The 23,904-nt window shown below is 44.3% G+C and overlaps 1 pseudogene; it reads left to right on the top strand.

Annotated features, from left to right (window-relative positions):
* Window positions 1-322: 322 nt before the first annotated feature.
* Window positions 323-17,088, top strand: LOC124712139 (annotated as a pseudogene).
* The last annotated feature ends 6,816 nt before the right edge of the window (window positions 17,089-23,904 follow it).

Raw genomic sequence — 23,904 nt, 5'->3', positions numbered from 1 at the left:
AATGATTTAATTATTGACTCACTCTCCCCCGTGTCCAGTATCACGGAGGAATATTTCACACATCAGTCTAGGAGAAGCATTTTCCAAGAGAGTAATTTGGTTCCCTGTAGAAACTAAAAGTTTTTATTTAATTCACTAGCAATGCTCAGAAAGCGATTGTTAAATATTGTACATATATCTCACCTAACAGTAATGAAATATTTTTACTATGAACTGACTTTACATCATTGTCCTCATGCTGCTGACCAGACACATCCTTCATGACTGACCATATGGTTTTAATTTTATCCTGTGAATTAGCTACTCTGTTTGCATAAGACACATGCTAATGCAGCTTGTGGGTATGTTCAAGGATGCGGTGGGGATTAAGAAGGGCTGCTAGGTGCAATAATGGACAGGTGATGTTTGTTAAGAAGAGGGGGGGGGGGGGCAAGGGAAGGGGGAAGGAGGGAGACAGAATAATAAATGACTTATATGCATTGCAGGATAGAAGGTTGTGTTTGCTAGAATCTTACTTAAACATACCCTCCTTGCCACGGCTGTCCAGGTCAATAGCAGATGCTGCCATGAGAATGTCCTCAATGTTATTAGCTGTCTTCACCTCCATACCAGCATTATTCAGCTCTAAGACAGATTATATAGTATTGCTATTAGAAGTTATATGAAGACAAATGGACCTATTTCAACTAGTTATGTTTAGTTTCTTGTCTGGACACCAGCCCAAATTCCTGGGTAGGATATTTTATTGTATGTTTTGAGTTGTAGATAAACAATAAACTTAAATATCATCCAATTTTATAATTTTGAATGTCTGAATGTTCCATTTTTAGTCTCTGAAAAATATAGGACTTTAATTAATGTAGTTATTTAACAACAGATCTTTTTTTATGGAAAACTTTTACTAATTTGCCCAAAATATTTCATTTTACACCATACTCATCTGGCTCAAGTTAATATAAGTAATGGTGCAGATGATTGATTTGTTGTATACTAAACATAAAATGTGATAATCATCATTTTCTTGAGTTTTGTGGATAGGTATTGGTGTTGAAACATATCGAACTGTTTTTTGTGTGTTGATTGGTGACACCTTTCATTGAATCAGCATCAGTAACCAGTATGGTGTCAGCTGCAGTGCTTACTCTAGTTACTCTTAAAGTGGGAAGTCTCAATTTTGATTCACTGTAACTCTCCAGTAACCCAATACTATTCCTCAGAATTCCTTCATTCCTTACATTCAAACAACAATTACATTGGTCTGAGTGCTCCTTTGTAAAGTATGTCTTGACTATTTTCTCAGTGCTCTAGGAAGAAAGGTAACACATTGAATTAGCATTTTGGTAGTACATAGGTAACAATTCAGGAGTACCTTCAGTGCATCTCCTCTCTTGTTAGGTTGGTGTTACTCTGGCTTGGTTTGCAGCAGCGGCACAGCCCTCCAAGCTGACAAAAATCCATTTGGTACAACACATTGTTTCTGGGCATTTCACTGCAGATGTTCTATTTGTCACTGTAACTCAGCTACTGTTATAGCTATTGCATTTTTGTTTCACAACATTCCATTATTTTGTGCTTTTAGCTGTTTTCAACGACATGCAATATACGTGTATTAACACACACATTGCTCCAACCATAGGAAGTGGTCATGTACCTGAACCACTTACCCCACATTATTTCATGTCTACACCTTGGAGAATATATAGTTTTCCTCGTAATACAATTTACTAATAAACTGCAGGCTTGCCAGTCCTAAATTTAGTATGTGAAAAAAGAAAAACATGCAAAAATAAAAACTTTTTACTTGTAGGGCTATGCATCTGGTTAAACTTTTTCATGCTTTTTTAATATAATTTGTATTTTGCTTGTTTCTTTTCAGATCTTTATAAAACTAGAAATTTTGTTACAATTTTCTTATTCACTCATTCGGCTATACAATTAAAGCTCATATTATTTAAATTGACAGTTAAAACTGTCAAGTAAAGCCTTCTGCGTGAATAACAAATACTAACATTTTGTAGTGAAGTATATTTTATTTATACAGTGATCTAGCCCGTTGATCATAGAATTATTGATACGTCTTTGAAGGACACACATCTCTCTCAAATAGTCATTAATTTCAGGAAATGTGTGCAATAAGAGTTGTATTCTGTTGCACTAAATGTAATATGGTGTTTTTCTTTGTTTTAGGTATTAATGTCCCTAAACCAGATTTTATGTATCGTACTCTCTGCAAGGTATCCAGAGCTCCTATGCAGAAAATTCCTGTTTCCAGCTCAAAAAAGGTACAGTCCGCTCAATAAAACTTACTGATAATATTATGAAAAGGATAGACTATCTATCATTATTGATTATCTATCATCATGCCCTTAAATTACGGACATACTACCCAAGATTCTTCCCACCCCTCATAAAGTGGTGTTCCATCACCCTCCTATCTTCCACAACATCCTAGTCTCTCCCTCTGCTTTCCCAATCCCAACTCATTGTCACAGGAATCCCGAGCTGCAAGATCTGCCCAATCCATCCATCCAGCACTTCGTATTCCTGTCCTGTCATTGGCTTATCCTACCCCATCAGAGGTTGGGCCACCTGTGAAAACATCCATGTTATATACCAACTCTTCTGCAATCATTTTTCAGCTTTTTACACTACATGACTACCAATCAATGTCACATCAGGATGAATCACCACTGCCAAACTGTGCCCAGGAGCAAAGTGGACCACACTGTGACACAACATGCAGCTGTGACATGACATGCAGCTGTACATAACGTACTTGATTTCAGTGGCTGAGGCCATCTGGATCCTCTCCTCAACCACCGTCTTTCCTGAACTACACAGATGGGAGCTACCTTCACAACACATTCTCCACTCTCAAAATCATCCTGGCCTCAACCTACAGCAACCTACTGTCCTCTCATGCTCCACCCAACACTTTTTTGCCCCCTCCCTCCCTCCCTCCCTCCCTCCCTCCCTCCCCTCCCTCCCTCCCTCCCTCCCTCCCTCCCTCCCTCCCTCCCTCCCTCCCTCCCTCCCCTCCCTCCCCTCCCTCCCCTCCCTCCCCTCCCTCCCCTCCCTCCCCTCCCTCCCCTCCCTCCCCTCCCTCCCCTCCCTCCCCTCCCTCCCCTCCCTCCCCTCCCTCCCCTCCCTCCCCTCCCTCCCCTCCCTCCCCTCCCTCCCCTCCCTCCCCTCCCTCCCCTCCCTCCCTCCCTCCCTCCCCTCCCTCCCCTCCCTCCCTCCCTCCCTCCCTCCCTCCCTCCCTCCCTCCCTCCCTCCCTCCCTCCCCTCCCTCCCTCCCTCCCTCCCTCCCTCCCTCCCTCCCTCCCTCCCTCCCTCCCTCCCTCCCTCCCTCCCTCCCTCCCTCCCTCCCTCCCTCCCTCCCTCCCTCTCCTCCCTCCCTCCCTCCCCTCCCTCCCTCCCTCCCTCCCTCCCTCCCTCCCTCCCTCCCCTCCCTCCCTCCCTCCCTCCCTCCCTCCCTCCCTCCCTCCCTCCCTCCCAGTCCTGTCACCTTCTCACAGTTTGCTTCCCCACTTGCTCATTATGTGTGGCACACCCAGAAATGTTTTCCCCTTCTCTGCTCTCCTCTCCTTTCCGCTCTCCAATTTTTCCCCTCCCCCTCTCCCTCCCCCACAGCCTTCTGATGTTGCACTGGTCTGCCCCACTTATGCGTTACTGTCCCTCCTCCTTCCCCAGTTGCTCCCATTCGATGTGTTTCTCTTGTAGTGTCGTCGTAACTGCCATCTGCTTCACATCTCCTGTGCAGCAAGCTACATAAATTTAAGTATTAACTGTGTTTTTCTTACTTGTCACTTCTTTTTCTGTGTGTTTTTGCTTTTAGGAAGCTTTAATTTTCAAGTACTAGTAATAGTGTTCCACAGATTTCGTGTTTGTTTTGAATACAGTCCAGAGACAGTTAGTGCTTATTTTCATTGATTCCAAGAAGAAGTGTCTAGTAACCGCAGTTTAGTCAGCTATCAGCTGTCTTTAGTGAATTAGCAATCTAGTTAAAAGTTGATTACTTAACTCTAGAAAGTAAATTGTTGATTTCTTAGGATGGATAGGATGTGTGACTGCTGTGTACAGACACAGGAGGAGCTGGCCACTGTTCGCGAACAGCTGAGTGTGCTGATGACCACGGTCAGCCGTCTTCAGGCTGTTGCCTTGGAGTGTAGCGGCAGTGGGGGAGTCTGGTGCGTTGCATGGTACGCCCCAGGTGTTACATGCTTCACCCATGGTCCCTGCTGTCGAGACATCTTCTCAGGTACTAGGCGCGGTTGGGCCACCCTCTTCCCAAGGGGAGTGGCAGGTTCAACGGCATTCATGTCGCATGAGGCAGAGGGTCAATGTGGAGGTTGGCCATGTGGCATCGCCCGCTCTCCCTGTGAGTGGATATGTGGCTGCTCCTTCAGCAAGGTCCAAGCAGGCACATGGGAGCTCCAGTGTTAGGCGACTGATGGAGCCCCTTAGGGAAATAGTGAAAAGGTCAAGGAAGAAGGCCAGTGTTCACTCTGTCTGCTTGCTGGGGGGTCTCATCAGAGATGTGGAGGAGGCCCTGCCTGCGGCGATAGAGAGTACTGGGTGCACCTGACTGCAAATTGTTGCTCATGTCGGCACCAATGACTCGTGCTGTCTGAACCCAGAGGTCATCCTCAGTTCATACAGGTGGTTGACTGTGTTGGTGAAAGCGGAAAGCCTCGCTCATGCGGTGGAATCTGAGCTAACTATTTGTAGTGTCGTTTCCAGAACCGATCACGGTCCTCTGGTTTGGTGCCGAGAGCAAGGCTTAAACCAGAGGCTCAGACGATTCTGCGGAGATCTGGGGAGCAAATTTCTGGACCTCCATTATCGGGTGGAGAAATGTAGGGTCCCCCTAATAGGTCAGGTGTGCGCTACACGCAGGGAGTGGCTACAAGAGTAGCGGAGTATGTGTGAAGTGCATATGTGGTTTTTTTTTAGGTTAGAGAATTCCCTCCCTAGGCCCAACAAGATGCCTCCTGAGACGCGACAAGGTAGCATTAGGCAAAATGCAACAGGGAATAACAATATTAATGTGGTAATAGCAAACTGCAGGAGTGTCTACAGAAAGGTCCCAGAACTGCTCTCACTAATAAACGGTCGCAATGTCCATATTGTACTAGGGACGGAAAGTTGGCTGAAACTATATGTAAACAGTAAGGAAATTCTAAACTCGGATTGGAATCTATACCGCAGAGACAGGCTGGACAGTGAAGGGCGAGGCGTGTTTATAGTGATAAAAAATGCGATAGTATCGAAGGAAATTAATGGAGATCCGAAATGTGAAATAATTTGGGTGAAGGTCACGGTTAAAGCAGGCTCAAACATGGTAATTGGATGTCTCTATAGGCCCCCTGGCTCATCAGCTGTTGTGGCAGAACACCTGAAGGAAAATCTGGAAAATATTTAGAGTAGATTTCTCGACCATGTTATTGTTCTGGGTGGAGATTGTAATTTACCAGATACAGACTGGGAGGCTCAAACGTTTATAATGGGTGGCAGGAACAAAGAATCCTCTGAAATTTTTTTAAATGCATTATCTGAAAACTACCTTGAGGAGTTCAACAGAGAAGCGACTCGTGGCGATAACATATTAGACCTTCTGGTGACAAACAGACCCGAACTATTTGAAACAGTTAATGCAGAACAGGGAATCAGCGATCATAAAGCGGTTACTGCATCGATGATTTCAGCCATAAATAGAAATATTAAAAAAGGTAGGAAGATTTTTCTGTTTAACAGAAGTGACAAAAAGCAGATTTCAGATCACTTGACGGCTCAACACAAAAGTTTTATCTCAAATACAGATAGTGTTAAGGATCAGTGGACAAAGTTCAAAACCATCGTACAATATGCATTAGATGAGCATGTGCAAAGCAAGATCATAAGAAATGGAAAAGAGCCACTGTGATACAACAACTGAGTTATAAAACTGCTACAAAAGCAAAGGGAACTTCACGGCAAACATAAACATAGCCAAAGCCTTGCAGACAAAAAAAAAATTACGTGAAGTGAAATCTAGGGTGAGGAGGGCTATGCGAGAGGCGTTCAATGAATTCGAAAGTAAAGTTCTATGTACTGACTTGGCAGAAAATCCTGAGAAATTTTGGTCTTATGTTAAAGCGGTAGGTGGATCAAAACAAAGTGTTCAGACACTGTGACCAAAATGGTACTGAAACAGAGGATGAGAGGAAGACTGCACTGTAGTTACTTCTCTAGATTGTCGCACAGATGACAAAATGGTAGGTATCGAAATAGATGACAGAGGGATAGAAAAACAATTAAAATCACTCAAGAGGAAAGGCCAGTGGACCTGATTGGATACCAGCACGATTTTACACAGAGTATGCAATGGAACTTGCCCCCCCCCCCCCCCCCCCCTCTCTTGCAGCGGTGTACCATAGGTCTCTAGAAGAGCGTAGTGTTCCAAAGGATTGGAAAAGGGCACAGGTCAACGCCGATTTCAAAAAGTGACGTTGAACAGATGTGCAGAACTATAGACCTAGACCTCTAATGTCGATCAGTTGTAGAGTTTTGGGACACATATTATGTTGGAGTATAATGACTTTTCTGGAGATTAGAAATCTACTCTGTAGGAATCAGCATGGGTTTCGAAAAAGATGATTGTGTGAAACCCGGCTCGCGCTATTCGTCAACGAGACTCAGAGGGCCATAGACACAGGTTCCCAGGTAGATGACGTGTTTCTTGAATTTCATAAGGCTTTTGATACAGTTCCCCACAGTCGTTTAATGAACAAAGTAAGATCCTATGGACTATCAGACCAGTTGTGTGATTGGATTGAAGAGTTCCTAGATAACAGAATGCAGCAGGTCATTCTCAATGGAGAGTAGTCGTCCGAAGTAAGCCTGATTTCAGGTGTGCCGCAGGGGAGTGTCGTAAGACCGTTGCTATTCACAATATATATAAATGACATTGTGGATAACATCGGAAGTTCACTGAGGCTTTTTGTGGATGATGCTGTAGTATATTGAGAGGTTGTAACAATGGAAAATTGTATTGAAATGCAGGAGGATCTGCAACTAATTGACGCATGGTGCATGGAATGGCAATTGAATCTCAATGTAGAAAAGTGTAATGTGCTGCGAGTACATAGAAAGAAAGATCATTTATCATTTAGCTACAATATAGCGATCAGCAACTGGAAGCAGTTGATTGCATAAATTATCTGGTAGTAGACATTAGGAGTGATTTAAAATGGAATGATCATATAAAATTAATCGTCGGTAAAGCAGATGCCAGACAGAGATTCATTGGAAGAATCCTAAGGAAATGTAATCCGAAAACAAAGGCAGTAGGTTACAGTACACTTGTTCGCCCACTACTTGAATACTGCTCACCGGTGTGTGATCCGTACCAGATAGGGTTGATAGCAGAGATAGAGAAGATCCAACGGAGAGCAGCGTGCTTTGTTACAGGATCATTTAGTAACAGCGAAAACATTACAGAGACGGTGGATAAACTCCAGTGGAAGACTCTGCAAGAGAGATGCGCAATAGCTCGGTTTTTGTTGAAGTTTCGTGAACATACCTTCACCGAGGAGTCAAGCAGTATATTGCTCCCTCCTATGTATATCTTGCGAAGAGACCATCAGGATAAAATCAGAGAGATTAGACCCCACACAGAGGCATACCAACAACCTTTCTTTCCACTAACAATACGAGACTGGAATAGAAGGGAGAACCGTTAGAGGTACCCTCCGCCACTCAACGCGTCATCTTTACAGGGAGTAGCAATTGTTGATATTCCAACTTGGACTTCCCAGTGTTTAAAACTGATGATGATGATGATGATAACAATAATAAAGGGTGCTTAACTTTCATACTGACATTTGCAACTGAATTTCAGAAGGGCATATGTAGCACAGTACATATTTATTTTACTTTATTTATGTTTCTGTGTCTTTATCCTGTGTTAGAGAAGCTGTGTTTTTGTGCATTTTATGGCGTATCACATTACTAATTTACCTCTTTTCTAAATAAATTGTTACACCACCACCACCACCACCACCACCACCAATGCAGCATTATACATGCTTGGAGGGCATCTCAGTAGAATAGATAGGTTAATTTTTGCAGCAATCTTGCCAGCATAGTTACAAAGGTTTCTAATTAGAGGAAATTTTTGAAAATTGTCTTCCCTTTCCAATCCAGTGCTGATCGTTTTGTTAAAACACTTGCATTAAAAAATACCTACCATGCAAAGAAAGGAGTCTCACACATGAACCATAATACCTCAGACACAAGAATAATAGACCAAGAAGACTTGATCCTCTCCTTTGTGTGTACTAAAGACATATTAATTCCTGGGCTTCCCACATCTTTCTCACTCTGTCTCTATACACTCTAAGCATTCATACTAACGCTTGATGCACATGAGTGATTTATTACAGTGCGATTGCAGTGTCAGTTTCTCGGCCATTTGAACAGTGCATGTGAAACAATGGAGCAGTGCGCATTTCGGCGGTAGTGATGCGAAATAGCAGCGAGATCGTGGCGAGTGAATTGCTCTTGCCAGCCACTGCTGTGTCGCAGCAATCTCGCCGATCGCTGCGGAGCAGCCGCCATTGTTTGTGAATGGGGCAGCACACACGTGTTTTGCAACCACACCAACAGCTGCAGTCAGCCTGCCATGGATGCAATTGGTTTAAATGTCGAATTGTTTATTGAAGAGGTGGAAAAAATACCCAGAAATATGGGATACTTCTCGCAAGGAGTATCACGATCGAGTTTAGAAGAGAGCCGCTTGGTTTCAAATGCGTGAAGAGTTTTGTAAGGGTTTTGCTGCGAAACTAGGTCAGGAGAAAAATGTTATAGGTAAGTATCATCATTAAACTATTTTGTGTTTGTGTTCTAGTGGTGGCGCCTTTGTTCGAATGTGGGCATTCAGAACTTGAAATAGCATTAAGCAACAAATGCTTTGTGCTCCCTGGCGAGAGCCCATCATCTCAATGAACAAATCTCCAGTTAATAATGAAAGTTTAAAATAAATTTTGTTACTTCAGCTTTATTGTATTGCAACCACAAAGTACATAATTAGACACATTTCAGTAGTGACATAAATGAAATCATCTTTCACATTAGACACTACATTGCTTCACTGTTCACTATGATTGATACCGACCAGATTTAAATACATTTGTCTTGCCATGGTACTTTTCCAGCATCGTTTATGAAGTAATTAACGAAAACATTTCTTTTAGAATTAAAGTGAACTTCCTTCTTGGGTTGTTGGAACTTCATTGCCCAGATCACATAGGCCGTGAATACTTAGTGTCTTGAAAGTTAAAGCCATCTCTGGGATGATAGTTGTGAAACACACAGCAACATTTGATGTTGCTAACAGTGAAGTTCAGCTTAACATTGATAGGTCTGTGAAATATTTGCCATTTATTACTCAGAATACCAAATACACACTCCACATATCTCCAAGCACGACTTAAACTGTAGTTAAACGTGCGTTTCTTGTAGGAGAGGAAAGCTCCGATGTACGGTCTCATGATGAAATTAGACAGAGAAAACGCTTCATCCCCCACTAACATAAAGGGCACATAAGGTTCTGTAGTTCCTGGTAGAGGTTGTCCATTTGGTAGGCTTGCTTGGCCACTTTCTAGTAGTTTATACAGCTTAGAGTTTTCGAAGATAGTGCTGTCCGATTCTCTTCCACGAGATCCAACTTCAACATAGTTGAACAAATAGTTTGCATCTGCGACTACGAACAGAACTACAGAATGGAATTTCTTATAGTTGTAGAACTGAGAAACACTGAAATCTGGTTTAACTGTCCTCACATGCTTGCCATCTAAGGCACCTAAGCAGTTCAGGAAGTCTGCATGCTTTTCAAATCTCTTGGCATCCCCCTGCGGGTTTGGGGGTTAGAATAGGCCCACGGTATTCCTGCCTGTCGTAAGAGGCGACTAAAAGTAGTCTCAAACTTTTTGGCCTTCTGTGAGGATCCCCTCTTGGGTTTGACCTCCATTTTTCCAAATTTCCGTTGTTAGTGTGTGCCATTTGGGGAAGGACGCCTTACGTAGTGTTTTTCTGTTGGTCCATCATGCACCACCATCTTGCATTCTACCTATTGTCGTGTGGCGGGATTTACACCCAACGTCTTCTGGGTTGCCTCCTTCTCGTCTTGTGCGCAATCCCCTTCTTAGCGCCCACGACAACTGTGGACCCTTTCGACACCTAAAATCCAGCACGGTAGCCAGTCCGTTATGGTGGGGTCGTCATGTACCCTCTTGGTGGTAGCCCCCTGACCACGCAGGGATCGCACTACAGATGCCAGAGCTGTTCCCTCCCCACGCATGCCAAGGAGTATGTGCCCATCTTGTCTGGGGCACGGGGACTCCGGGCAACGGGATATCAGCCAGGTACCCGTTGCTTTGGCTGGGTGGCGCCCTTGGGGAGAACCCTCGTTCGGAGTAGGTGGCATCTGGGCGGATATGGCGCAATGAGGCGCAATAAATCACACCAAACTGGTGGTCGCACGGCCACCAGCGTCTCTAAGCGAGGCAGTTGACTTTGATGCTGCGCAATATGACCCTCAGTCGTTCCCCTCGTTGGCTGCGCCATGGGAGGAACGCAGATCTAGTGCCAAGTGGGAGCCTTATGTCCCACAATACATTGTCTGCAGCAGGACTAATGGTGACTCCTTTCTTATGACGAAGCCTCTGTTTTTTATGGAACACCTGGAGGATAAGTTTGGGGAAGTGGCGGGGTTGTCTAAAATGAGGAATGGGTCAATCCTCCAATCCTCCTCAAGACATCCTCCCCAGCCCAGTCACGAGCGTTGCTCTTGTGTGATAAGCTGGGTGACATCCTTGTTACCGTCACTCCCCACAGTAGCTTAAATATGGTCCAGGGGATTATTTACCATCGTGACCTATTGTTACAATCCGACGACAAGCTGAGAACCGACTTGGAATGACGTGGTGTACATTTTGTCCGTCATGTACATAGAGGAACCAAGACTAACAGGGTGGCCACCGGTGCCTTTATCTTGGCCTTCGAGGGTGCTGTATTGCCCGAGAAGGTCAAGGTAATGGTTTACCGTTATGACGTCAAGCCATACGTCCCTCCCCTGATGCGGTGCTTCCAGTGCTGGAAGTTTGGGCATATGTCCTCCCGTTGCCCACCCAGCGCCACATGTTGAGATTGCGGACGCCCCTCTCATCCCGATTCTCCATGTGCGCCTCCACCTGTATGTGTCAACTGTGGGGAGCACCACTCTCCATGCTCGCCGGATTGCCCCGTTCTTCATAAGGAGCGGAAGATAATGGAATTTAAGACCCTGGACCGGCTCACTTATCGAGAGGCAAAACTGAAATTTGGAAGGTTGTATCCTGTTTCCCTTTGAACATCTTATGCTGCAGCCACGTTATCATCGCCCTCGCGAGCGACAGTTGTCGCCTTATCTGTGCCGCCTTCAGTGGGCCCTTGGGGCCGCGCATCTCTGTCTGCCCCCCTGGTGTCTGGGGGCAAGCCTTCCTCTGTTGCCCCCTTAGCAGTTGGGGGCAAACCCTCTTCTGTCGCTCCCGCTTACTTCGGGAGTGACATCTACTCAAAAACCAGGGGGCTTGATCCCTCCTCCTCCTTCTCCGCCGGCGTTGCCTCTGCTGGTTCCTCTCTCGTGGAAGGGGTCCCTAGGGGCTCTCCCTTCCTCCGTTTCTTCTCCTACCCAGCCGGATGTCAGCCAGTGGCTGAAGGTTCCACCACCTGCTGGTCGTAAGGCTTCTGCGACGTCGTCAGCCTCCGATGCTCCTTCAGAGAAGCTCTCCTAGCCCTCTAACCCTAAGTACAGACGCGAGAAGAAGGAACGGAACGTGTCCAAAGAGGGACATCTGGCGGTTTCAGTACCGCCTGCTGTAAATAGTTCTGGCTCCGGGGATGAGGTGGAGATCCTCGCCTCTGCTGCGGATCTCGCCTTCACGGAACCCTCGGGGGCCTTTCCTATGGACACAGCTGACTCTCCCCCGGTGGCGGCAGTTGGCTCTGCGGTGCCGTCGGCCTCTTAGTCGCCTTCACGCCCTCCTAGTCCCTTGCTGCTTCCATTCTCCAGTGGAATTGCGGCGGTTATTTCCGCCACCTGCCTGAGCTCCGGATGCTTCTGAGTGTTTCCCCTGTTCTCTGCATTGCTCTGCAAGAAACTTGGTTTCCAGCAATGCGGACCCCCGCCCTTCGCGGTTATCAGGGATACTATAAGAACTGCACTGCCTGTCAACGAGCGTCAGGTGGAGTTTGCCTCTTTGTTCACCACTCTGTCTATAGCTCGCCAGTACCACTTCTGACACCTTTAGAGGCAGTTGCTGTCAGGGTTGAGCTCTCGCCGGCTATTACTGTTTGCTCTCTTTACATTCCTCCGGATGGGGAGCTCCCGACATGTCTTGGCTGCGCTGCTGGCTCAACTCCCGCCACCATTGCTGCTTCTGGGCGATTTCAATGCCCACAACCCTCTATGGGGTGGGACTGTCTCTGATGACCGCGGTCGTGCCGTGGAGCATGTGTTGGCTCTGCTCGACCTTAGCCTCTTGAACACCGGTGCTTTCACGCATTTCAGTGTGGCCCATGGCTCGTTCTCGGCCATCGCTCTCTCTCTTTGCAGCCCCGGAATTGTCCCATCCCTCCACTGGAGAGTGCATCCTGACCTGTGTGGTAGTGACCATTTTCCCATCTATTTGTCACTGCCCCAGTGTCGTTCTTCTGGGCGCCTGCCCTGCTGGGCTCTCAACAGGGCTGACTGGCCGGCTTTTACTTCCGCTGCCACCATTGAGTCTCCCCCACAGGGTGACATTGACGAGGTGGTGTGTGTCTTGACCACTTCAATCATTTCTGCAGCCGAGGCTGCCATCGCCCGCTCTTCTGGCCTCCCTCAGAGGAAGGATGTACCCTGGTGGTCGCTGGAGATTGCTGAGGCTATTCGCAACCGTAGGCGGGCTCTCCAGCTTCATAGGCGGCACCCGTCTCTGGAGACCCTCATCGCCTTTAAGAGGCTCCGTGCCTTGGCCCGTCGTCTTATTGCATGGCGTAAGCAGGAGTGCTGGGAGAGGTATGTCTCATCCTTGGGCTCCCGTGTCTCCCCCTCGCTCGTGTGGTCCCGGATCCAGCGGATTTATGGATACCAGACCCCTATGGGTGTCCCTGGGATCTCCCTGGATGGCACTGCCTGCATGGACGCTGCCGCCATTGCTGAACACCTTGCCGCGCACTTTGCTACGAGCTCTGCGACTGCAACTTATCCCCTCACCTTTCGCTCTCTAAAGGAGCGAGCCGAGCAGACGCCGTTATCATTCCACACGCGTCGTTCTGAAAAATACAATGCTCCTTTCAGCGAGAGGTAATTCCTCGCTGCCCTCGCCGATTGCCTTGATACAGCACCAGGACCAGACTGCATCCATGCGCAGATGCTGAAGCATCTCTCCAGGGACTGACAGAGCCACATCCTCACCATCTTTAACCGCATTTGGAGCGAGGGTGTGGTCCCGTCGCGATGGCGAGAGGGTGTTATTGTCCCCATCTTGAAGCCCGGTGCGGACCCTCTGGTGGTGGACAGCTATCGTCCCATTAGCCTCACCAACGTCTTGTGCAAATTGCTCGAACGTATGGTGGGGCGGTGTTTGTGTTGGGTCCTTGAGTCGCACGGTCTCCTCGCTCCATCCCAAGGTGGCTTCCGTCGGGGCCGGTCTGCTGCGGACAATTTGGTGCGGCTGGAATCTGCTATCCGTACGGCCTCTGCCCGACGTCAGCATCTCGTTGCTGTATTTTTTTGATCTGCAGCAGGCGTATGACACCACATGGAGGCATCACATCCTTGCTACGTTGCATGAGTGGGGTCTTTGTGGTCAGCTCCTGGCTTTTCTTCAAACCTTTTTATTGCGCCACTCTTTCCGGGTGCAAGTCAGTGCCACCTCTAGTTCCTCTTATATACAGGAAAGTGGGGTCCTGCAGGGCTTAGTGTTGAGTGTCTCCTTATTTCTAGTGGCCATTAATGGTCTGGCTGCTGCCATGGGGTCGTCGGTGTCTCCTTCTTTGTATGCCGATGACTTCTGCATCTCATTTAGCTCAACGACAACGGGAGTCGCCGAACGCAGGCTGCAAGTAGCCGTTCGCAAGGCAGCATCATGGGCTCTGGCTCATAGTTTTCAGTTCTCTGCAGCCAAGACTCGAGTTGTGCACTTCTGCAGGCGTCGGACGGTCCACCCTCATCCTGAACTTTACCTCGACGGCCACCTCCTTGAAGTGGTGGACACTAGCCGCTTCTTAGGACTCGTCTTTGATGCCCAGCTTGCATGGGTTCCTCATATTACTCAGCTGAAGCAAAAGTGCTGGCGGCACCTCAACACCCTCCGCTGCCTGGGCCACACACGTCTTGGGGTGCAGATCGCTGCACGCTGTTGCGATTGTACAGAGCCCTTGTGCAGTCCAGGCTTGATTATGGGAGCCTGGCCTATGGGTCTGCATCACCCTCAGTGTTGACGTCGTTGGACCCCATACACCACTGTGGGGTTCGGCTTGCAACTGGCGCTTTCCGTACGAGCCCCGTGGATAGTCTACTGGTGGAGGCCGGGGTTCCCCCGCGGCGGATTCGCCGCCATCGACTGCCCGCCGACTATGCTGTCCACGTGCATTGCTCGCCGGGCCATCCCAATCATCGCCTGCTTTTCCCTGCCGTGGTCCTCCATCTGCCCGAACGGCGACCTCAGTCTGGGCTTTCCGTAGCTGTCCGCGTCCAGTCCCTGCTGTCGGAACTGGGGTCATTCCCTCTTCTGCCTCCCTTCCGGGTCCGTGCACCTACGCCTCCCTGGTGTTTGCCCCGTCCGTCCGTCCATCTGGACTTGGCACAGGGACCCAAGGACTCGGTTCCGCCTGTGGCCCTCCGTCGCCGTTTTCTTGCGCTCCTCGCCTCGTTTTCGGGCTGTGAGACTGTCTACACTGATGGTTCCCTGGTTGATAGTCGCACTGCCTACGCTTTTGCTCACGCTGCCCATGTTGAACAGCGCTCCTTGCCGGCTGGCTGCAGTATTTTTACTGCGGAGCTGGTGGCCATATTGCGCGCTCTTGAGCATATGCGTTCCTGCTCAGGTATGTCCATCGTCATCTGCAGTGACTCCCTGAGCAGCCTCCAGGCCATCAACCACTGCTAAACCTCTTCTCCTCTGGTATCCTCTATTCAGGAGTCTGTTTCCGCCATTACCCACTCTGGTCGTTCGGTGGTCTTTGTTTGGACATCAGGTCACGTTGGCATCCTGGGGAACGAACGTCTCGACAGGCTGGCCAAGGGGGCGATCGACGCCCCAGCTTTGGAGATCGGCCTCCCGGCTCGTGATCAGCAGTTGGTGTTGCGCCGTAAGGTGCTTGGGATGTGGACTGATGAGTGGCGTGGCCTGACATCCCCAAATAAACTGCGGGCTGTTAAGGAGACGACCGATGTGTGGCAGTCCTCCCTGCGGGCTTCTCGCAGGGACTCTGTCGTCCTGTGTCGGCTCCCCATCAGCCATACCTACCTGAAGCACGGCCATCTTTTGCGTCAGGAGGATCCCCCCCCTGTGTCGGTGTGGGTCCCGGCTGACGGTCGCCCAAATTTTGTTGGAGTGTCCCCGACTGCGCACCCTCCGGCAGTCTTTTAATCTCCCAGGCACTTTGCCTTTGGTTTTATGCGACGATGCCTTCATGGCTGACGACGTTTTAAATTTTATCCGTGGTAGTCCTTTTTATGGTTCCATTTAGGGAGGTCCTGCACCTTTCCCTTTCTGTGTGTCTTGTCCTCGAGTGTCTCATATTTATTTGCAGATTTTAGTGTGTAGTCGGATGGTTGACTCTTTCCCTTTTTTTTTGTTCTCGTGGTCAGTCAACCAGTCTCTGGCCATCTCCTTTTCTTCTGTTTCTTTCTGTCTGGTGTTCATCTGCACTCTTCTTGTCTGTAGTGTTCATTGCCGCATGTGTGTTCTTTCAGTGCCTGGGGGGGAGTCTCCTTCCCCTTGGGGTTTTACCTGCTCCGCAAATTTTTGTCTCACCTTAGCTGTTTAGTCCCCCTTAAACATCCCAACAACCACCAACCACCATCTCTTGGCATTTTTCGGCCACCTTTCTTCTGTAAATTTTGTTATACACTCTTCATGCAAGACTTCCCACACAGCTTGGCAAACTTTCCTTTACTGTGTTGTGTGACCGATTCTGAATTGGTAATGTGGGTCAATTAGATTGTCGCCACTACCCAGGTATATGCAAAAGATCAATATTAACTTAATAATAATAATAATAATAATAATAATAATAATAATAATAATAATAATAATAATAATAATAATAATACTGTGTCTTTAGTAGCACCCCATTACACAAGACTTTGTGTTTTGTTACAGGTTCAAAATTCATGAAAAGGTGGAAGGATATTAAAGATTCCTTCATTAAATGTGAAAGGAGACGCACAAAATCAGAGCAAGGAGCGATTTCGTCTAGAAGGTGTTTATATAAGACCGTCAACTGTCGTACCTTGCGAACACAATAGATCCAGGTCCCACGCAAGCTAGTGTCGATGATGATGGAGTGACTGGTAGTGAAACTGCGGGTGAATTGACAGCAGAAACATCATCACCAGCACAGAGTGAGCCTTTGAAAAATTTCCAAATGACACAGGATAATTGAAGATTCTGTATTAAAATTCATGAATACTCCAGTACCGTCAGCTTCACCCGAAGCACTGGATGATGAAAAATTATTTTTTGAGTCACTGGTTCCTGCAGTTAAAACATTGACTTTGGACATTAAATTGGAGTTGATGGAGATGATGAAATTATTGCAAAAGTTCAGAAGCATGAATGAGACTTTCCAGCTTAGTGTTCCGCAGTGTCCTCAGCAAAGGAAATCCATTTTGCACACTGCAACAATCAAGCGAGTGTGTTGACTCGTGATTTGCCTACCCAGACTCATGCACGTGCCAGTTCCCAGGAACCCCACTACACCATGGCTAGCCCTTCATCCTACAGCAGTACATATATGACAACAGAATGTGAGGATTCTGTGGACATTTTTGATATCCATACTCAAAAAGTATAGAAAAGAACGGGTATTTCTAAGTGTGTTTGTAATTACTTTTCGAATAAATATTTTGTTTTGAGGTGTGTGTGTGTGTGTGTGTGTGTGTGTGTGTGTGTGTGTGTGTGTGTGTGTTGTTAGACTGCCCTTTACATATTCTTGTATTGCATTGAAGTTTCTGCGCAATGTTTGTTAATTACTTTACAACTATTTATGCAAAATATTTAGACTACTCCTAATCTACTGATGTTAGTTATGATGCTTTAGATCAAAATACATTAGTAAAATCCCATATTTAGCAATACGATAACAGAATATAATTGAGATAAGAATACCATTTACAGTTATACTCCAGTTCACTATATTTTAGCTTTAGATTAAAACAATTAACATGGTGTGAATACTTAAATACTCTCTGCTTATCTCAAAGTCACAGCCATAATTTCTTGAGGTGAAACTGAAAGCCTCATCAGAGTCTATGCTTTTGATGAATGACTGCAGTTTCACTGTTAATTCATCAAACAACTGTATGGTCATTTGAAAATAATACAGGTCTGCAAAAAAAATTTTGTCAGCTGCAAGAGATATTTTTACTAAATTAAATCTTTTAGAATGCGCTGATTTCGGAAGTGATGTCCATTTTTTTTTTTTTGCTATCATGTAAGGTTTTATTGCAAATTAAAACACAAAAATTTGGTAAAAGCACTCATTTATTCAAAATCATCAAACTTAATATTTTTTTACAACCAATGAAACATTATTTTGAGACATATAGTCACAATATTATATTTATTCTTTTTTTATTAAACCTTTTCTTCTTTTCCTTATATTTTGCCGAGTGCTTTCCTGATTTCCAACTTTAGTTTCCCCCTTAAGCCCCAGTAGTCAGCAAGCATAGTGACAACCCATCTTCCTTGGTACCATCTCTCGATATCACGGACATCCTCGTTAAACCACTCCCCCTGTTCTTCACTGTAAGCTCCCAGGTTTTCAGGGAAACTGTCTATGTGGGAGTGTAAAAAATGGACCATCAAGCTCATCTTGCAGCCTTGAGCTTCATATGCTGCTAGCATCCGTTGAACAATGGTTTTGTAGTCAAGATCCTTAGTATTTCCCAAAAACTTTCACACTACATCCTTGAACAATACCCAAGCTTCTTTTTCCTTCTCATTCATACTTTCCATAAAGGGGGTGTCTGTTAAAAGTTTTCTTATGTCGGGTCCAGTGAAAACTCCCTCTTTCCACTTTGTTTCTGACAGCTTCAAAAATTTTGTACGTAGATATTTAATCCTTTTGTAGGGATTTTACAAATTGTTTCATCACCCCCAATTTGATATGGAGAGGGGGCAACAAAACTACCAAGGTAGTACTGATAACATTTTTCTCTCCAGGTTTTAAAGTTTATCGGGGTGTCCAATCACTTTTAGTCCAGTACTGTTCTCTGGCTCTACTATCCCACAAGCGTAAGAAGCATGGGTATTTAGTATAGCCTGCCTGCTGACCCAAAAGCACTGTGAGTAATTTGAAGTCCTCACAAACCATCCATTGATGGTCCTGATATTTGATTTTTTCCGAGAAAATGGCCAAATTGTTAGTTTTCGTCCATATGCACAGAATGTCCTGTCAGAAGTGATGCAAATTTATTTACATTGTGCAGCAATACTACTTTAAGACTAGTTTTGGATGAATCAATGAATAGGCGCCATTCAGATGAGTCATATTGCATTTCAAAGCAATGCATGAGTCCTTCCACATCATTGCAAAAAACTAAATTTCCTTCTTTTGAGAAAAACTGGGTAAATTCTTTTTCTCAGTGTCTGTACCATGAAAATGAGGTGCCAAATGATAAAAGGTTTTTATTTTGTAATCTGGAACCTAACAGTGCGGCTGCATCTTTTGAAAGACCTAAATCTCTTGCTAGATCATTGAGCTCACTTTGAGAAAATAGTTGAAGCCTTTCATCTTCGTCTGAAGAAAAATCTTAGCTTGATTCACCCTGAGGAGGTAATGCAACTTCGTCCTCCAACTCACTCGGGTATTCATCCAAACTGGAAGGTGGCTATAGGATAGGTATTTCAGAGCTATGGGGCACTGGACGTATAGCCGAGTCAAGTTTAGAATAACTTATGTTTCTTTTGTTTTTTGAATTGAATCCCTTTACATCAACTGAACAGAAGTAGCAATCAGTGGTATGTTTTTTCTGCTCACACTATATCATAGGAATTCCAAATCAAAATGCATTTTTCTTACCCTTAAACCACAAACGAAGTTCTTCTTCACATCTTCTACATACCTTATGTGGGGCCCGTGGTTTATCTTGATCACCAAGTTTTAATTTAAAGTAAGTAAAATAAATGTTCCTCACAAAATCACTTATGTTTCTCTGTTGACTTTTAATAGCGTATTCACCACAGTTATAACAAAAACTGTTTGGAGAAATAACACGACCTCTTGTAGCCATGCCTAGACAGAAACAACAGCACTGTTCAGTTGAATAGCAATATGTCTACTGAGAGTTTTCCTTCATTTCATGCTAGATACAAATCGTCATTTGACTTGTCGCGACATGATAAAACTGAACAATAAGATTGTTTGCATTTGCTTCTGGCGCCCAGGAGTTCACGGTAAAACCTGCAGGTGGTAACACACAGTAGTTAACATTGTAATTTTTAAAAAATTTATTTTATCAATTATAATTTATGTAATTTTTAATAATTATTAAATTAAAAAAGTCACACAGGCTTATTACTAATGAACATAAATACTGCAATATACATAAAAACCTATGTGATAGAATTTCTTGAATATTTTTCCTTGTTTTGGGAGGTCAAAATCTATAAGCAAATGTTAAAAAAATCCTATGCAGTTTTTTAGTCACAGACCTGTGTAATTAAAGAATTTACTTTCATCTTCTCGTAAATCTGTAAACAAAGTGACGAACGCTCCTTTCGGCAGTCGTGAACTAACAAGCGGGTGAACCCAAAACCTCCTGTTGCATTGCTTGATGTATTTGTAAATGAAATAAGCAAACACTGCCTGCCTCCTTCTGTGTACGTCCATGCTGGTTGGCTCCCAATCTAGTACTGCTGGGGAATAGTGCGGCACGCAGTCTTAGCGTTGAGTATGGTGCGTCATAATTCGTCTCGGCCACAAGACTCAAGACTGGAGACAAGTATGGCTTTCCTTCCAGTGTTAAAAACAATTTGGATATGTAAGCTATATTTCGTATGCAGCATTATACGCCATAAAATGCACCAAACGTAAACTTGCCAGCGATTACATTTTTCACTGCAACCTTTTCAAAATATGTGCAGTGTTGTACTTTGCTTTGAAGGATCACAATAACTATGAGAAATAATGAAAAGAAACCCAGTTCATAGTCAATCTGAGATTTCTGGCTATAACATATGAAAAAATCATTTCGTTTTACCTAATAGTTTTCTCAAAATCAAGTGAGAAAGACTGTATAGCAGAGAACGTACACAATTCTAAAACAATGGTTTTTATTTTTTAGGTGAAAAGTAAAAGTTTTATTGAGAAACTAAGTATGGATATGGGTGTAGTTTTGCTTCATGTACATAAAAAATTTTTTTTAACGCAAATCGGATGACTTGAAATTTCACTGCCCATTGTGCAATTATTGCTGCGATGCCGCCGTGTGTGCACTGGAATAGTTTTGATGCCACGATCTCCCTGCGAGCACACGCGGCTGTTTCTCGCCCAAGTGTATCGAGCCTAAAAGAGAGGGTATATCAGTTACAACATTGGGCTTCAATATGGGGAGAGCTGTATTCAAATTTCAGTCTTGCCATACTTTCATGGATTTTTCATTGTTCCTCAAAATCTGAGAAGGTAAATATTTTGTTGGTTCCATTGAAAATGGCATGGACAGTAATTTTCCCCCATCTTTGTCCTGTACTACATCTATACTCTGCAAACCACAGTGAGATGCATGGCACAGGTTACGTCCCATTGTACCATTTATTAGAGTTTCTTCCTGTTCCATTCACATATGGAACACGGCAAGAATGATTGGTTGAATGCTGCTGTGCATGCAGTGTTTATTCTAATCTTATCCTCACAATCACTGTGTGTTACATAGGGGGTTGCATTATATCCCTAGAGTAATCATGTAAAGCCAGTTCTTGAAACTTTTTTAGTAGACTTTCTTGGGATAATTTAAGTCTTTCTTCAGAAGTCTGCCATTTCAGTTCCTTCAGTATCTTTGTGACACTCCCCCATGAATTAAACAAACCTGTGACCATTCACGTTGCCCTCCTGTGTATACATTCAGTCTGTTAGTCCTATCTGGTACTGATCCCACACACTTAAGCGATATCCTAGGATGGGTTGCATGAGTGATTTATAAGCAGTCTGTTTTGGAGGCTGATTGCTCTTGCCCAATAAACCTAAGTCCACCACTTGCATTACTCACGACTGAGACCTTTGTGATCATACCATGTCATATCCCTACAATGTGTTACACCCAGGTATTTGTATGAGTTGGCCGATTCCCACAGTTATTGATATTACAGTCATAGAATACTATGTTTTTTCGTTTTGTGAAGTGTAAAATTTTACATTTCCGAACATTTAGAGCAAATTGACAAACTCTGCACCATGTTGAAATCTTATCAAGATCTGACTGAATATTTATGCTGCTTATCTGATAGTACTTCATTACAGATAATTTTATCATCTGCAAAAACCTGATTTTTCTATTAATATTGTCTGCAGGGTCATTAATATGTAACATGAACAGCAAGGGTCCGCCCACTCTGCTCTCGGGTACACCTAAAGTTACTTCTACATGTGATGATGACTCTCCATCCAAGATAACATGCTGTGTTTCCCTGACCAAAAAGTCCTCAATCCACTCACAAATTTCACTTGATACCACTTTTCAGGGCTCCAAAAATATGTAGGGAGAGATTGGGGCAGTACGGAGCATGCGTAAGGGCATCACAGCAAAACTTCTTTAGCATAGTCTAAACGACCTTGGCGACTTGTGGATGGGCCCACAATTACATAATGGTTCACTTAAGACAGATGACCTACATAATTAATTAGGTCAGTGACAATGGTGATAAATAATTTAACTTTTAGATAAATGGCTTCTTTTTCATCATAATTATTTCAATTGGTTGGCAGCTATCCACTTAGACCTGTTAGAAGGTAGTTTCTTGATCTCTCCATAATTAGGGACTTTGCATTACGTAAAGCAGGTTTTAAAAATGCCAATCATGGTCATCTTCAGACTGTCATCCCATGTAATGTTCTTTGAAGGGCATTTATGAGGAACTGGTTGTGTCATATTATATGACTAATCTATTCGTATCTTTTTCACTCTATTGTTCTACTAAATGACTCTTTTTTATGCCAGTTGTGTGCAGAACTTCTTGGTTAGTGGTTTTATCTGTGCATTTTGTCTTTAGCAGACATCTCCAGTCCCATACGTCAAACACTTAGAGATTTCATTTTGATTTTGCATATTGCCTATGTTTTACAGCTGTTGAACACATTTTGCCTCTCTTCATTATCTGTTGTTTTAACAAAGCATTTTTCTTTTATTCATGAGCTTTGCTTTTCCTTCTCTGATTCTTTGTTTTATATATTCTTTGCTTCCTCTGTCTTACATTATCTTACTTTGTAAATATGGGTATGTTCTTAATTGTTTTATTTTTATTTCCTATAATTTTGGTGTTTATTTCTTCTAGTTTCTTTGAAAAGTGAGTAGTTACATCTTTTTTGAGTTAATTTCCATTTCGGGCTCTGCAGTTAGCACTGCTTCCATAACTTCTAAGATTCCTTGGAGATTTCTGTGATGTGGAGTTATCACAGCTGTGTCATTTGCCAACTTAAGCATCAGTACTCTTTCTCCATTTACTCAAATACCTGTACAGTATTCTTTGCTCTTATTTATTGCATATACCATGCAGATAGATGTTGAATAAGGATGGAAATAGATTTCATCCTTAAATAAAACCTTGAAGAATTTTAGCTTGCTTTTGTGTATTTTGTATCTTTACTATCACTGCATAGTTATTTAATTATTCTTCTGTGTCTATAGTCTAGTTTCTAAATTTTTAGAATTTACATCGGTTTGTTCCAGTTGACAGTGTGCTTTGTGTCTTGAGGTCTGAAAGCTATATAAATTTGAGGTCTGAAAGCTATATAAATTTTTCTGTTGACCCTAAATCTTTTTTCATTTATGTTGCAAGTGTGTAGGATTACCACTCTTATGCCTCAGCATTCTCAGAAGATTTGGTTCTTAGCTAAATTGGTTTCGGTTTTGGTCTCATTGTGCCTGTATTGTTAATATTTTTGAAGAAAGTTGAGAATTCTAAGTCCTGCAATGAAATGGAAATATGCATATGACAGTGTTGATCCCCTTCAAAGGAGTTAGAGTGCAAGTACTTTTTTTTTTTTATTTGATGCCACACTTCAGCGACTTGCGTGTTGATGATTGTGATTATGATGTTGATGTTGATGTTGATGGTGACGAAATGATGATCTCACACTCACTCTCTCTCTCTCTCTCTCTCTCTCTCTCTCTCTCTCTCTCTCTCTCTCTCTCACACACACACACATACACACAGAGAGAGAGAGAGAGAGAGAGAGAGAGAGAGAGAGAGAGAGAGAGAGAGAGAGGGGGGGGGGGGGGGGTCGTACTGAGTGGAGAAAATCCCTGATATGTCGAGGAATCGTATGAAGGCCCCTGTTATTGAGCATCAGCAATGCCAACGACAACAACATGAGCTGCTGACAGACCTGCAGTGATCACGTTTGACTGCTTTGTTCTTTGTAATCGTTACAATGATACATTTCTTCAAGTCT

The sequence above is a fragment of the Schistocerca piceifrons genome, chromosome 8, assembly GCF_021461385.2.
Source record: "Schistocerca piceifrons isolate TAMUIC-IGC-003096 chromosome 8, iqSchPice1.1, whole genome shotgun sequence".
Taxonomy (NCBI): domain Eukaryota; kingdom Metazoa; phylum Arthropoda; class Insecta; order Orthoptera; family Acrididae; genus Schistocerca; species Schistocerca piceifrons.
This window is presented reverse-complemented; position numbering and strand designations above follow the sequence as displayed.